This window comes from Crinia signifera, chromosome 3 (genome assembly GCF_055691185.1).
Source record: "Crinia signifera chromosome 3, ASM5569118v1, whole genome shotgun sequence".
In the NCBI taxonomy this organism is placed as follows: Eukaryota; Metazoa; Chordata; class Amphibia; order Anura; family Myobatrachidae; genus Crinia; species Crinia signifera.
In genome coordinates, this window is record NC_139219.1 from 280,128,396 (window position 1) to 280,145,821 (window position 17,426).

The 17,426-nt window shown below is 46.2% G+C and overlaps 1 protein-coding gene across 1 annotated transcript in view; it reads left to right on the forward strand.

The window, feature by feature from the left end:
* Positions 1-4,536: 4,536 nt before the first annotated feature.
* Positions 4,537-17,426, forward strand: part of FAM168B (family with sequence similarity 168 member B) — a 104,194-nt gene continuing 91,304 nt past the window's right edge. Inside the window, exon 1 of the mRNA XM_083178242.1 lies at positions 4,537-4,556. The gene's annotated coding sequence lies outside the window, so the exon portion shown is untranslated. The remainder of the gene's footprint in view (positions 4,557-17,426) is intronic.

Below are 17,426 nucleotides of genomic sequence, written 5' to 3' on the forward strand. Positions count from 1 at the left end.
GGCGCCTTTTCAACGCACATGCTGTACAATCTTGGCACCATTTGTCAATGTCCTCCTTCATGCCAACCCAAAAGAACCGGCTTCGTAAAGTGGCCTCTGTTTTGTAGGTTCCGAAATGCCCCGATTGGTCGTGGTAGGCTTGCAAGATGGAGTCGCTCTGCTGTCGGGGTATCACAATTTGCGTGATCTTTTCATGCGTACCGGGGTCGCGTCGGACTCGGACTAGTAAATCTTTACTCAGCTGCAATCTATTTCGTTGCCGTAGGAGTCTGAGTAATTCAGGTGGCGATTGCGAACGTTGCTCTTTGGACAATCTTCGTCCCGCTTTAAGAATGTCGATCAATTCCTGTATGACTGGGTCTTCCTTTTGTACCTTCTGCCAATCGAAGACAGGGCCTGCTTCCACCATCTCTGTACCGGCTACTGTAACAGGATTGGAATGTCTCGCCTTCTTACGACTGGTCGACGGCACAGGGGCGAATGCTGGTATTTCAATTCGTTCTTCTTCGTCTTCAGCTTCCGGGATCGTCGCATTCGGCAAACGGGATAATGCATCCGCATTGGTGTTCAGTTTCCCGCTGCGATAGGTAATGGTGTACCTAAAGTTCGCCAACCGAGCCATCCAGCGCTGCTCCAAAGCCCCCAAGTGTGCGGTATCTAGATGGGCTAGTGGGTTGTTATCTGTCACGATGGTAAAGGAGGCGGCCGTCAAGTAGCTCCGGAATTTCTCGGTGACAGCCCATATTAACGCTAGCAGTTCAAGCTTGAAGGCGCTATAGTTTTCGGGATTCCTCTCAGTTTTTTTTAGGCCCCTGCTAGCGTAGGCTATCACTTTTTCCTGTCCATCCTGCACTTGTGCCAGCACAGCACCTAATCCGGCGTTGCTAGCATCTGTGTATACACGGAACGGCTGTTCATAGTCGGGATACGCCAGGAGAGGAGCACTAATCAGAGCGTTTTTTAATTCTTCAAAAGCCCGCTGGGGTGACTCGGACCACTCAACCGGCGCGTTCCCTCTTCTCTCTGATCCGGACCAGCCTCGGAGCAATACATGTAAGGGCGCGGCAATTTTGGCGAAGTGACGGATGAACCTTCGGTAGTAGCCTACAAAGCCTAGGAAGCTCCTGACGTCTCTCACGGTTTTTGGCGTGGGCCACTCTGTGACTGCTCTAATCTTTTCTGGGTCGGGGTAAACCCCTTTGGCGCTGACGATATGTCCTAAGTACTGCACTTCAGGTTTTAACAAGTGACATTTGGCGGGATTTAGTTTCAAGCCGCTCTTGATCAACTGTGCGAACACTTCCCCAAGATGTTCCAAATGCTTTTCATAGGTGCCAGAGAAGATGATTATATCATCTAAATACAGAAGGATCATCTCAAAGTTTCTGTGGCCCAAGCAGTGCTCCATCAGTCTCTGAAATGTCGCCGGGGCGTTACATAATCCGAAGGGCATCCGGGTAAATTCGAACAGTCCCATGGGCGTGGTGAATGCGGTCTTTTCTTGATGTTCTGGCGCGACCGGAATCTGCCAGTAACCGCTCGTCAGGTCTAATGTGGAAAAATATTGGGCGGTTTTAAGGGCGGTTAGCGATTCCTCAATCCTGGGTAATGGATACGCATCCTTGTGTGTTACATTATTTAACTTGCGATAATCCACACAGAACCGCAGACTCCCGTTCTTCTTCTTGACCAAGACAATGGGGGCTGCCCATGGACTATGACTTTCGGTGATCACTCCGGACTCCCTCATATCGGCCAGCATTTCCCGTACTGGTTGGTACAGCGCAGGGGCTAACGGACGATGTCTTTCTTTAATAGGTGGGTGGTCTCCTGTGGGTATTTAGTGAACCACATTTTTTGCTGTGCCGAAATCTGAGGGGTGCTGGCTAAAGGCTTGAGAGAATTCTTTCACCACCTGTATCACACCGTCTTTCTGTTCGGTTGAAGTACTCTGGTCCCCAATCTGAATGGGATCCCACCATCGTTTCTCTTCAACCCCTGTTGGCGGGGGTGGATCCGTTACTCGTTGTGTGGTAGAGAAGGCCTCCCCGTCAAAGACATCCTCGAAGTTGACTTCGGTCAATCTGGCGACCGGGCAATTTTTCTTCAATTTGATTGGGAAGCTATGCGGATTGAGTACTCGCACAAACACTTGACCCTGGTGGACTCTGGTGACGGCCCTCGCTACTGCGAATGGATATTGCCCACTCGGGTCGTGGGGTTCTACCATAGCATCATAGTCTGCTCCGCCTACTCCGAAGCGGGCCTTGCATTGTAGCATCACTTCTGAGTTCGGCTGGATGAGGAGGGCGGTCCGATCGCTAATTCGAGCTTTCCCAACTTCTCCACGGTCGTTAGCGAAGCTCCCCACTCCCTTTAACCATCTGACCGTCTGGAGCAGAGCCTTTCGTTCTTCTCTATCTGCCCGCCCTAGTTCCTGTTGTAAGGATTCTACAAGTTCTCCTGGGCAGTTTTTAAGCACGTTCATCCCTAATATCATGGGTGGGAGGTGTTCGTTATATTCCTTGGTGATCAGACACCCTTGACGGATCAGCCGTGCTTTCCCGATCGTCAGTTCGGCTTCCCAGTACCCGCAATATTCAATGGCTTGTCCGTTGCTGGCCAACAGTTGCAGCCAGTTGTTTGGTGGCGTCATAATTTCCTCCCTTGGCCAGTACTTGTCAAACTCGGTGAGACAGATGGTGGTGACCTGGGATCCCGTGTCCAATAGTGCCGAAATCTCCACACCATTGATAGTGATGGTTACGTGTGGGCAGGCTCCTACGTATCGGGAATGCCAGGTTGGCGGGGTCGGACCTACTGGGGGATATCCTCCCGAGGGTGGGTCCACGACCTCGGGGCGTCTCCATTTAAATCCTCTTCCCTGCAGAAGCGTTCGATGTGCCCACTCTTGTGGCATCGTCTGCAAATCGGGCTCCCTTGGGCATCGAAGCGGTCTGTGGCCCGTCTCCCTCTTCCGACCGGGGTCGTCCAGGGTGTTCGGCCTCGGCCCGAAGCTCCGGCGTTGTTTCCCTTATTTTTGAGCAGTAATTGCTCTTGTCGGAGGTCCTTCAATTCTTTTCCCATTTCTGCCAAGCTTTTGGTAATCATATCCAGCTTCTCTGCCAGAGGCCCGGACACCTCTCGTCCGGTCTGTACTTGCTGGGTGACAGCCCCTTTCCCTGCGCGGGTGGAAGTCTTAGGTGCCGGTTCTTCATCCACCTCATCCTCCTCATCTTCCGTATCTGTGGTCGCCGGGCTTTCCTCGTCGTCACACTGGTTCATCCCTAATATGTGGAAGATTGCCTCTTTAAATTTTGAAAAGGTGCCACCCGGGTTCTGTTTCCTCCACATTCTGAGTTGTGCTCGTATTGTTTTTTCCCGAGCTCCCTCCACGAAAAGGTTAATCAAAGTTTCGTTTTCTTGATCCTTGTCTCCTGGCTCGATCGCCTGAATAGCATGCGAGGCTTCTTGCAACGCCAGGGCAAAGTCTCTCAATGACTCTTGGGGTTTTTGTTTCCTTGCGTATAGATGTCCCTTTAAATCTGCAGGGGTGCGTGCGTTAAATACACTGGCCAATTTCTTGAAAATGTCTTGTACCGTGACTTTCCTGTCTCCCATCCATGCCTTCACCTCTCTCCTTGCCGGTCCTTTCAACTGTCCTAGCAGCATTTGTACTTGCTGTTCATCGCTTACATGACCCATATCAAACATGGACTTCATCCTGTCTTTGAAGTCTCGGAATGTTGTTGTCCCCGCCGTACGTTTATTTCCCGAATATACGGGCAACCATGGGGCCCCGAAGTAATAAGGCATGGTAATTGTCGAGTTCTCTGCCATTTCTCCTCTTCTTCTTATCCCAATGTCGTTCGGGGATGGGAGGACTCTTCTTTTTGCTGATTTGGGGGTTTGGGGTTCTGACTCCGCCATTTTTCTATCCTGTCCGTAGACGCCAATTGTAATCCCCTACTAAGTAGGAATTTCTTTTCCAATAGCCGTAGGTTGGACTTCTCACTAAGGTAAGTATTACTCTTCTCGTCTTCTCAGAAAAGCTCACGTAGAGAATTTTAAATGATTTATTTCATCCTAGTTCTGCATACAATATATATAAACAATATTTCAAAACAGTACATACACTGCAACTCTTGTCAATATGAACATCAGACAGTACACACTTTTTGATTTTATTATACTGGAGCATGCAATGTTTCACCTTGTGTCTCCTCTGGTCCAGACTGCCTCAGCTTGAAGAATATATTACCTCACCGTATACACTATCAACAAGGCCTTAAAGTATAACACTGTTAATGGTAACAAACACTTTTATACACAGTGAACCTCAGGATTTCTCTTCTATTCTACTTTTCAGTTATACTAAACTCATCTATGTTCTATGTGTTAATTAACACCTTATCATTGCGCAATAATAACATTAACTTATACTTTATCTATATTCTACACAGTAAGCGCTTTTTCTCCCCTTACAGAGCTCTACCTAGTGGCCACAGTCCAGGAAAAAGTTCAGTCTATAACACGGATCAACAGAACAGGAGAAGGTAGGTACAGTATGATTAATTTCCACAGACGTTGAAACAAAGTGATCACACAAATCAGTAGGCGTGGTGCATCCTGCTAGGCTGAAGCAACACTGTATCTTTGAAGGCCCTTTTCCATTACAATGAAGCTTGCTTGTTAGTGAGATGTATCCTTTCCTGTCACACTATCGCTGCTGCAGATTATTAAGTGACTTCCCTGGACTGACTGCCTGCTTTACAAGTCTCCCGGATGATGCTGGGTTCCTAGGCAACCAGGATTGCTACAGGATAACTAGAACACTTGATTGCAGTTAAGAAATATCTTTCCTCTGTTGGCCTTCCCCTGGCTCACAAAGCCGGGTTTCGCCTATTCCCTGCACTCTAGTGTAGATATGAGACTCAGTCTCTGGTTAAGATCTTTTCCTTTCCTGTAAGAATTACAAGCTGTAGGCTATCTGTTCAAAGTAGCAGGCTTATATGTCTTCCTGGAGTCTGTGCCGTGTTAATAATAGTTCAATTCAGCTATTCTGTCTACCTACAGTTAAGTGGAAGATACACTGCCTGTCAGTACGCTGCACTGTCCTGACTAGCAGCTGATTTCTGTCCCAATGTCCCAGCGGACTGAAGGAAAGTCAGGGTTACCACTGCTCTGAATAGTGTAGAATACTGCTGGACAGGATTTACTTTATTAAATACAGTGTTAGTCGCTGGTGATGACTGAAGACTGTATGTTGACCATAGACTGTATCCTTTTCAAAGGGATTAGCAACTATTCTTTGCTGGCTCAGCTCGGATATGTGGAGATCTGGCTGCCTATAGCTACACTTAGCCTTTCTTCCCGGCCAGATGTATCACAGTGGGGAGAACAGGCTGTCACTTCAATTAACTAGGATGCCGGTGAGCTGGTTATGAGTATGACTCCCACTTCCCTTGCAGTCTATCTATAACAGGGATTCGTGGTTAGTGTAGTGGGAGGGCTTGGGGCTATACTAGGCTGCCTAATGGGGCCGGCTCTGCACTCTCCGCCTCCCTCTGTTTGCTGCGCTTACCGATTATGTCCCCCTCAGCAGCCGCCTCTTCCAGCCTCCTCTCCGCCCAGCTCCGCCTCCGTCACTCTGATCCTGGAGGTGATGTGGCTCGCTCCGGCCCGCCCGTCAGCTTCAGCCGCCGCCCTCTCGATGACGCGGCCTCCTCCGGCTCTCAGTCACGTCTCAGAGGCCGCCCAGCGATGACGCGGCCTACACGGCACCTCCCGGGGGTCGCGTCTCGGATCTCCCTCGGCTCCCCGCTGTCACTCAGAGCCTGGCTTCGCCGGATTCCTCCTCCTCACCCGGTCAGTCTCCTTTATTTATCGCCAGCACCGCTGTCCACCTCCTATCCAGCTGCGCAGCTCTGCAGTCTTCACTCTTCTCCCCCTGAGGTAACTTTTCCCCCTTTTATCACCAACGTTTGAGCGGGCAGAAAACAGGGGCTCGCGCTGGTCGCGAGCTCCACAACTTTATTTATACATTTTTAATGTTCATAGGTTCTGGGACAGACTTCCCTTAATTTACATAGCATTGGTACAGTCCAGCTAGCTATAACACGGGCAGGCTGCCTGGGAGCCGTCCACTGTATTCGCTGAAGGGGTGTTCTGCATTGCTTCTTATGACAATGTCCATACACTTATAACTTTACATTAAAGTCTATGCTGCCCTCCATGAGGGTGTTTGTATGTCCACCTATTGATCAAAGGCTAGTTGCTTTCAATGGCAGTCTGTGTTGCCTTCTGTGAAGGCAGTCCTGTACATGCTAATATAACATTAAATGTCCCCTATGGAGGTGGTGTATATGTACACAGCAACTATCTTACAGTAACAGCTAGGGCATCGCAGGCCCTCAGTATGTAATTACTACACTAAACATAACATCATTTACATAGGATATTACATTTGCATGCACCTCTGAGGAAGGACACATTGCTAGTCAGCCATCTTGAGTGAGAATCAAGTTCAAGTCTTGTGATCCCCATGTGTGCAGATAAGTAACTGTTATTTAAGTGGGGTTTGGACTGTGTCTGGCCACAAGGGCTGAAGAGTTAGGGATAGATGGGAGGGCAGGTAAATATGCAGCAAGCATCATGCATTTGAACTTATACTCCATGGTATTCCCCTGATGATAGATAAAAGCTGTGGAACTACAAGTCTCAGGATACACCTAAGCAAGGATACATGCTGAGGAATTACTATTTGTTGCTGCATACAAGTGTACACACTGGGATTGTTCTACTTTACTGCAAAGGATTAACAACTCCTGCAAAGCTGTAAACTGGACAGAGAGTGTTTCCAAGCCATGCTTACATCAATATAGAAGGGCCCCAACTTGCAGTGCACTGCTCCATTTGTGTGGTTGTATGTGGTATCATTGTGCATGGAAGGTATTGTAGAGTTATAAGTAAATATGCTACATACAGCACATGTGGTTATTCCCATTAGCCAGCACCTGTAAGGTTAGTCTCTGAGATACTGAGTCAGTGTAAAAGTGTATGACAAGTGATGTTTATGTCAGAGACTGTTGGAGTCATTTAGAGTTATTGTGCTAAGCGATTGTTCACAGTATAAGCTAGGAGCTGGTGTTATGCTTTCATCCCCAATGTCCTATTATTGTATTGTTCCCGTCATTCTGTCATGTCATTCCAATGTATGATTTTCATATAAAATTATAAAAGCTGCATTTAGTTGCCCCAGTTAAATAAATGTGCCAAGTTGGCTTCTGCAGCACACAGTGTGTCACAGCGTATTAGTACTGGGCAGGGGGTTTCCCGAATCTCCCCCTGGTGTACTTCCAGAACACTCCCCAGAAGAGAAGCCGTGATTCGGGTGGAGGCACTGCCAATAAAGTTCAGAGGTGAGATACACCTACATCATCTGGTACATATATACCCTCACTTCGCATACTACAGAAGGGGGTGTTACAGTGGAGGCACATGCTGAGATTCTGAAGACACCCTCAGTGAACACCACTCAGCACAGACGCCATGGATAGTATAAGAGAGGAAATGTATTTGTGGTGTGAACAGCAGGCTGCAGACCCAACCCAATGTTTAGGGATCTATGGGGATTCTCAAGGTGTGACCGAGGAGGAAGTCATGCAGGTGCTTCACAGGGTTTATGGGATTGAACAGCCTAAAATACTTGGACAGAAACATAGAGATGCTGACAAGACCAGCCTGATATTATGTGAGACACAAGCAAAATTGGATAGAGATTTTCTTCCCTCCATCATAGTTGGGCCAAGTAAACAAAGATGGAACATTGTTATTCCTTTGAAGCCAACACCCCTAGCCACAACACCTCTTATTGCTGAAGTGTCTGATGGAAATATTAGCCAACAAGTATTCTCTGCCACCAGGGAAGAAAATCCTATGCCGTCCTCCTGTACTAGTGAAACTGACAAGGGTCAAAGTGAACTGTTCCTCACTGCAGTACAGCAATTGGTGGAACAGTTAGGAAAGTCACAGCATGATGGGAGCTACAGAAGGCTCAGAATCTTCTCAGGACTAACGCCAGTCCCTGCTGGGGAAGAAACTTATGAAGCTTGGAGGGAGATGGCCTCCCAATACCTGGCAGAATGGCATTGCTCAGAACCCTATAAGAGGCAACGGGTAGTGGAAAGCCTGAGAGGTCCAGCTGGAGAATTAATCCAAGCTGTAAGGAGAAGTAATTCCCAAGCCACTGCTCAAGAGTACTTAGCGTCTCTGGACCGGGAATATGGGATAGCAGGGGATGCCACTGATCTTCTATACCAGCTACGCCACACTTACCAGGAGTCCGGGGAGAAATTGTCCAGTTATATCTATCGGCTGGACAAGCTTATCCATTTTATCGTATCAAAGAAAGGGATATCCCTAGCAGAAGTGGACAACATGCGTATGCAACAGTTGTTAAGGGGAGCTTTATCCCTTGACCCAGTAGCAATGAAGATAAGAAATTCTCAACTTGGGAAAACATCACCTACCTTCCTTCAGCTAATAGAGGATGTTAAGCAAGAGGAATCTATAGTCGAGTCCAGAGAAAGGGTGACCAAGAAAGTCAAGGTTGTACAGCCAAAACCTGATGCTGCCCTTCCCGGCGCTGAGCTAATGAAGATTGTGGAGAAACAAGGGGAACAGATTGCCCAGCTGTTGGAGATGCAGAAACAGATCCAGTCCCAGATGCAGAAAGGCCACCTTGCAGAACGACTACCCATGTCAGAAGATATCTCCGATCGGAGGCAGGGAGAGTGTTTCAATTGTGGAGAAGTTGGGCACTTCGCTAGACAATGTTCACATAGGTGGAGAAAGAGGAGGTCTCCTTCACCATGCACAAGAAATGGGAAGCCGGCGGAAAACTGAGGGGGAGGACCAGGATACCCCACACTGGCCCTCTAAAGAAAGTGAACATTAACACTGTGGGGAACTCTAACCCAGGATGGAGCCATTTTCCTGAAGGATTGCTAGGCCCTACGCCTCATGTTCCTGCATCGTTGAATGGAAGATCATGTATAGCTTTGCTAGATAGTGGTTCTCAAGTGTCCATTGTGTTTGAGAACTGGTACCGAAAGAATCTGTCTGACTTCCCCATCAAGCCATTATGTGGACTGACTATCTGGGGCTTGAGTGACAAGAGTTATCCCTACCTCGGATACATCACTGTACCATTGAAGTTCCCAAAAGAAATAGCTGGTATAGAAGAGGAGGTAGAGGTGGTTGCACTTGTTTGCCCTAATAGTGAAGGAGAACCTCGAGATGTCCCAGTGATTATTGGAACAAACTCCCACTTGTTTGAGATACTGGCCAAATGGTGCAAAGAGGCAGGAGGGGCAAATTATGGTAAAACTCTTAAAATTCACCCTATGTGTTTGGATGCTTATAAGAAGAAGGAAGAGGGAAAGAGTTCTTCAAAAGATACCAAATTACACATGCAAAGTTTTGATCACTGCTTTGCTGGAAGTGATGCTGGTCAAGAAGACAAACAATGGCTTGTTGAGCAGATGCTGCAAAGAGAGGCTGCCTTCTCCTCAGGGGACTGGGATTTGGGCCAAGCCAAAGGGGTAGAACACCACATCAGGCTGACAGATGACAGGCCTTTCCGAGAACGGTCAAGACGCCTAGCACCTGCTGACTTGGATGATGTTCGAGAACATTTAAGAGAGATGCTCGAGAATGATGTAATTGAGAAATCAGAGAGCCCCTATGCATCCCCTATTGTAGTAGCTAGAAAGAAGAATGGGAAAATACGAATGTGCGTGGATTATCGGACTTTAAACAAGCGCACTATTCCGGACCAGTACACAGTCCCTAAGATAGATGAAGCCCTTGACTGTCTTCAGGGAAGCAAGTGGTTTTCTGTGCTGGACCTACGCAGTGGATACTATCAGATATTGATGAGTCGGAAGGATGCTGACAAAACCGCTTTCATCTGTCCAGTTGGATTCTTTCAGTTTAAAAGAATGCCACAAGGAATAAAAGGAGCCCCAGCCACTTTCCAAAGATACATGGATGAAGTTGTGGGTGACATGAACTTCAGAGAAGTGCTGGTCTACTTGGACGATTTGATAGTATTTGGCCGAACATTAGAAGAGCACAATGAAAGACTCCTCAAGGTGCTGGATCGCTTAATGAAGAAGGGGTTGAAGTTATCTCTTGACAAGTGTAGTTTCTGCCAAGCCAAAGTCAAGTATGTGGGACATATTGTGGACAGGAATGGAATTTCTACAGATCCGGCAAAGATAGAAGCAGTGATAGAGTGGCCTCGACCAACAAAACTGAAGGACTTAAGGTCATTCTTGGGGTTTGGTAACTTCTTCAAACGGTTTGTCCCCAACTACAGTAAACTTGTCAAACCTCTTACAGATCTAACTCGGGGTTACCCAGCTCCAAGAGGCTCTCACCAGAAAGAAAAACCATTGTTCCGGGTAAATGATACCTTTGGTGAAAGGTGGAATGAATCGTGTGAACAAGCATTTAAGGGTTTGAAAAACTGCCTGATTCAAGCACCCGTTCTGGCATATGCTGATCCAGAGTTGCCATATATTCTTCATGTAGATGCTTCCTTCGAGGGACTTGGAGGAGTGCTATACCAAGTGAAAGAAGGAAAGCTGAGACCAGTCTACTACATCAGTCGAGGCCTCTCACCCAGTGAACGAAACTACCCAGTGCACAAGTTGGAGTTCCTGGCCCTTAAGTGGGCAATTGTTGACAAACTTCATGACTATTTATATGGAGTACCATTTGAAGTGCACACAGACAACAATCCTCTTACCTATGTGCAAACCACAGCAAAGCTAGATGCAACGGGGCACAGATGGTTGGCGGCCCTGGCCCTTTACAATTTCACCATAAAGTACAGACCAGGAAAAAGCAATGTAGATGCAGATGCTTTGTCAAGATTACCGGGCAGGTTTGTGGAGTCTCAAGAAGATGAATGGATAGAGGTGCCTGCTCCAGATGTGAAGGGGATGTGCCACGAGGGGCGAGTTGTGGTGCCCCCAGTCAAAGAGTGCCTAACAGCCTTAGGTGCCACAATAGATGCACTACCAAGACAATATTGCTGGTTGAGTCAATTGGAGCTTAGTGATCTTCAAAAGCTGAGTCCATGCCAAGTCAGAGAAGATCAGCAGAATGACTCTTCTATAGCAGCAGTTAGGTGGTCTGTAAAACACAGACAAAGAATCCTCCAGGAGAGTTTAAAAACGGAGGAAGCTGTCTTGCTGAACCGACAGAGGGAGTCCTTGGTGGTAAAGCAGGGGATACTGTTTCGACAAACCAGTCACAAAGATGGGAGAGAGAGGAGCCAGCTTGTATTACCCGAGAAGCACCGTCCCATGGTCCTCCGTGCTTTGCATGATAACCACGGCCACCTGGGAATAGAGAAAACCATGACTTTAATTTCAGATAGATTTTATTGGCCGAAAATGGAGAAAGACATTGAAGCTTATTGTAAATCTTGTGGGAAATGCATACTCCGTAAAGCACTCCCAGAGAAGGCAGCACCGTTAAAGAACATCTCCAGCAATGGCCCCTTGGAGTTAGTCTGCATTGATTTTCTGTCAGTGGAACCAGATGAGAGCAACATTTGTAACATTCTTGTTGTGACAGACCATTACACTCGTTATGCTCAAGCCTACCCAACAAAAGACCAGAGGGCTGTGACGGTGGCCAAAATCCTATGGGAGAAGTTCTTTGTCCATTATGGATTGCCTGCCCGCATTCATTCAGATCAGGGTCGGGACTTTGAGAGCAAGCTCATAAAAGAACTGTGTATTGTGTGCGGGATAAAGAAATCAAGAACTACTCCTTTCCACCCTCAAGGAGATCCCCAGCCAGAAAGGTTCAATCGGACACTTTTGGGCATGATGGGCACTCTGGACACTAATAAAAAGGCACATTGGAGTAGGCACATCAGCCAGTTGGTGCATGCTTACAACTGTACGAAAAACGAGTCCACAGGATACTCACCATATCGCCTAATGTTCGGAAGAGAGGCTAGATTACCAATCGACATCTGTTTTGGAGTAGACACTGCTGACCCTAAAGAAAGGCCCCATTTAAAATATGTACAGCAGCTGAAACAGGAACTAAATGAGGCCTACAGAATAGCTGAAGCTGCTGCATCCAAAGCTGGACAACGAAACAAGCGTCGATTTGATTTACGGGTCAAGGAGCATGTTCTGGAGCCTGGTGATAGGGTTCTACTTCGACACTTGGGCATCCCAGGTAAACACAAGTTAGCCAATCGGTGGAGAAAGGATCCTCATGTTGTGATTGCAAAATTGCCAGACATCCCAGCCTACACGATAAAACCTGAAGGACAGACAGGCCCTATAAAGACCTACCACCGACAGCATTTGCTCCCCCTCAAAGCTGAAACCAGGTTCTGGGAAGAGCAAGAAAAAGATGTGCCTAAAGTGTCCACAAGCAGAAGATCAAAAAGATTCAGAGAGCCTCTCACAGAAGATAATGAGGAAGAAGATGATTGGGGTTATGATGCTCCAGGGCCATCAAGAGAAATTAATTGCATACAAGATATCCCAAGGTTCACTGGGTCTACCGAGGGGGCCCCTATGAGACATCCACAAGTAAAAGAAAGTATACCTATGGTTTCCATACCATATGAAATAGGCATCAACCCAAGGGTATCGGGAAGGTTAGATTCCCAGCATCCAGAGGAAGAAGGACTTGAACCAATCAATGACATTGATAGGGATGTGGTTGTTCCAGATGTGAAGAATACTGAATGCCCCAGAGGAGTGTCAGGGGGAGAGGAAGGGACCCCAGCAGTTCAAGGTCGGCCTAAAAGGACACCTAGAGCTCCAATGATGCTGACTTATGATAGTCCAGGTCAAATAAGTGAGGTTCCTAGGATGATTCATCCTTGCTGGGTCTACCAGTGGCCTTATGTAACTCCCATATCTATTACGACAGGGCTTGTTGAGTATGACTGTGAAAGTTTATTTAGACAGGATGTCTTAACCCCTATTAATTTTCAGGTTGTGGGACAAGCCGCATCATCTGTTCATTATGGACTTGCCCCACAGGGGGAGTGTGTAACCCCTGGGAGTGCTGCAGTTGGACTTGAGCACCCAGAGGCTACTAATAACTTCTACACAAATAAGGAGAGAGATGGACAATGTCTTTTAACATTCCAGGAAGAGAAACTACACCTCCCAGGAGGCCACTGTAAAAAGGGGGAGGAGCTAAAAACGGATCTGTGTGTGGGAGGACTGGAATCCCCCAGTGCATGAGGGAGAGGAGATCAAGGAGTATCCAGAGAGAGAGACTGTGCTGTGTGAGAAGTCCAGGAGAGGGGACCCTGTACAAGAAGTCACAATATTCTTGATATAGACAGAACTCACAGTTTGAAGAAGGATTCCAGAGCCAGGGGGAGTGCTGTGAAGTGACAGTGAGGAGCACCAGGGAGAGGCTTGCATGCACCTCTGAGGAAGGACACATTGCTAGTCAGCCATCTTGAGTGAGAATCAAGTTCAAGTCTTGTGATCCCCATGTGTGCAGATAAGTAACTGTTATTTAAGTGGGGTTTGGACTGTGTCTGGCCACAAGGGCTGAAGAGTTAGGGATAGATGGGAGGGCAGGTAAATATGCAGCAAGCATCATGCATTTGAACTTATACTCCATGGTATTCCCCTGATGATAGATAAAAGCTGTGGAACTACAAGTCTCAGGATACACCTAAGCAAGGATACATGCTGAGGAATTACTATTTGTTGCTGCATACAAGTGTACACACTGGGATTGTTCTACTTTACTGCAAAGGATTAACAACTCCTGCAAAGCTGTAAACTGGACAGAGAGTGTTTCCAAGCCATGCTTACATCAATATAGAAGGGCCCCAACTTGCAGTGCACTGCTCCATTTGTGTGGTTGTATGTGGTATCATTGTGCATGGAAGGTATTGTAGAGTTATAAGTAAATATGCTACATACAGCACATGTGGTTATTCCCATTAGCCAGCACCTGTAAGGTTAGTCTCTGAGATACTGAGTCAGTGTAAAAGTGTATGACAAGTGATGTTTATGTCAGAGACTGTTGGAGTCATTTAGAGTTATTGTGCTAAGCGATTGTTCACAGTATAAGCTAGGAGCTGGTGTTATGCTTTCATCCCCAATGTCCTATTATTGTATTGTTCCCGTCATTCTGTCATGTCATTCCAATGTATGATTTTCATATAAAATTATAAAAGCTGCATTTAGTTGCCCCAGTTAAATAAATGTGCCAAGTTGGCTTCTGCAGCACACAGTGTGTCACAGCGTATTAGTACTGGGCAGGGGGTTTCCCGAATCTCCCCCTGGTGTACTTCCAGAACACTCCCCAGAAGAGAAGCCGTGATTCGGGTGGAGGCACTGCCAATAAAGTTCAGAGGTGAGATACACCTACATCATCTGGTACATATATACCCTCACTTCGCATACTACAGAAGGGGGTGTTACATGTAAAAACAAACAAACATATGACAAAATGATGGCTACACCATGGTCCTGTAGTTTGACAACCTTGCACACTGTTCTGAGCCACAAAATATATATTGTATATCCAAATCATAATTTGCCATGTTTGCCTAGAAAAAAAAAAAGCAGCTATGAAGAAAAAATATTCACCTTTACCATCTGCACTAGAAGTACATTATAACAGTGAGAAGGGACCAAATCATGTATGATACTGTATGACATGACGTTCACATGTAATTCTCTGGTCCCAGCAGGATTTCAGCTATATATCCTTAAAAACAAGTGTTGCTTTATATTTGAATAGCATTGTCCCAGCAAACTGAGCTATGTAATGGCACAGATGGCTTAAGCTGGCCATACATTAGAACAATTTGAGGTACGAATACACAATTTTGATTGCTCTTGTGATGCATTGTCATTTTTTAGTGTACATTGTGAGGTGTTTTAGTATGATTGCGATCCATTGCGTGGTCCCGCGGGTCTTGAGATGGATCCTATGATCATAAGTGCTACACATATGATTTGTCAAGATCTGTTACATTGTAAGGACATCACCAGCACATCATTGTGTGTCAAAATGCACCAAGTCGTCAGTTTGGGAGCTGCCAGGGAGTTCAAGGCAAATCGTGAGAGGACACTGATCAGATGATGGTCGGTCTAATGTATGGCCATCTTAACAAGGATGATGGTCGTTCCAATGCATGGCCAGCTTAACAAGGACATTCCAGTCTTTGGTAAAATTGCTTAAAATTGACTATACAACATCAGAGGCATCCAATATGATCAATAACTAGTGAACAAACTAAGGGGTAAATTTACTAAGATGAGAGTTCTATCAGAGATGGGATGTTGCCCAGGGCAACCAATCAGATTATACCTGTCATTTATTTAACACCTTCTAGAAGATAATAGATAGAATCTGATTGGTTGCTATGGGCAACAGCCAATCATTAATAAAACCTCTGTCTTAGTAAATTTACTCCATAGTGTCACTAGTACCTACTACCTAGTTCAGAGTGTGTGCAGTGATGTAGTCATCAGATATGTGTTGATGTATATGCGCTCATAGGAACCTTAATTATAACCTTATTCATGAGTGGATTGCATCTATTGAACACATGTGTGTAACAAAAAACAGGGTTATTCCCAAATAAATGCACACCTGCTCTTTTTCTCTACTTGTGTAAGTGCATAATTAAATCATTGCAAGCCATAGAGCAATGCTTTAGCAAAGACTTGCCTCTACATTTGTAAGTTTGCATAAAATACCCATTAGGGTGAGTCAAAAAAATAAATTGTGGGACCACTAGAGAAGATGATTGCTGTTTTAGTTTTTCTTAAAACAGTTAACATCTTAATTGGCTAACCGTCATCTAAAGATTTTGTATTGATGCCCTATAGGCATGCCCCCAATATGCCACACAAAGTGCTCTGGCAGTGCTGATAGAGGGACTGTTTACTGTGTTGTTATCCAGCCTGTCAAAAGCAGCAGTCACTGAGTGGGACTGAAGTCTTGGCAATTGTGTGCTGCTTCCCTGCTCATCATGTTTTGGCTGTGCTAGTAGAGGATGCAGAGGAGAGGGACAAGCTGTGTTCTGATTGGTTAGCAATGTGTCTGGTTGCCTAGCAGCAGATGAAAGATGGAATGTATTACCAGGTTGATTACCAGGTTATGTGGTCATTAGGTCGACAGTGTCTAGGTAAACAGTTATTAGGTTGACCACTATTGGTCGACACATGAAAAAGGTTGACATGTATTAGGTCGACACACGTGAAATGTCGACATGAAAAAGGTCATCATGAGTTTTTCGTCACTTTATTTTTAAACCCAACATTACCAAAGGTGAAAGGCGTCAGGGGGAACTGAGCTTTTTTATCAGCTCAAAGGACACTAGAAGACCATGATTGACTTTCTGCATTGAACCAGCTCAAACCTTCATGTAATCTGGCTGTGAGCAAACTTTTCCGCCATTTTGCTTTGGGTACATCATCACCTGCTATTCTGTGGACCAACTCTTCCGCACCATCGCAAGGCCGTCTCCAGTTTCAGGAACATAACATCCTCCAGCGGAACTCCAAGCCAAGCCAGGTACATGGACCCCAACGATGTTTGATCTTATCTAAAGTGGACTCTATTGGAGACTTCACCACACTGAAGGACTGAGCAATATAAGAACAAGGGGGACTCATACTAAGTATATTGATATTTCTTCTATGTGTCCTTATACTCATTATTCACATTAGAAGTGTACGTGTCTTTTATTTGCTTAATTGCATTTTAATTCTATGAATAGTTGTTATATCCAATTGATCCAACTCATACTAATTTATCGCTCTTCTCCACCTCTTCTTTTATTTGGAAACGCAAATTAATAATATAATAGGAGTAATGATCTTTTATGTAGTTACACATTTTGGGCCTGATTCAGAGAGGTATGCTAACCCGATGGTTAACGCACAACTCTGATGGTGCGAGTACTGCGCATGCACAGGATGTGTCCTGCACATGTGGAGACTCCCCAATGGCGAGTCCGCTCTTAGTGTCTCCAAGCCACAGATTGACTGAGAAGCTCTGGCATTTGGGAGGGGGCGTTCCTGGCCAGTGTTCCCAGAAACAAGGGCGCATAGCCCCCGTTTTATGTGAGGGACGAGGCCAAGATCTGCATGGCTGCACGCAGATTTCCTGGCCTCACAAGCCAAGAACCAGCCAGGCTGAGAAACCCTCAGGTTTAGTCGCCTGGCCAAACCTGCAACTGATGGTGACGTTGGTGATCGGAGGCAGCGTCTTTGGATGCAATGCAAGAGGCATCTGTTTATTATGGACACCTCCTGCTGCCTTTGCATTTTGTTGGACAGAATTGCAAAGCCCCTTGTGTCCAGCTCTGCAATTCCCGCCATCTCTGAATC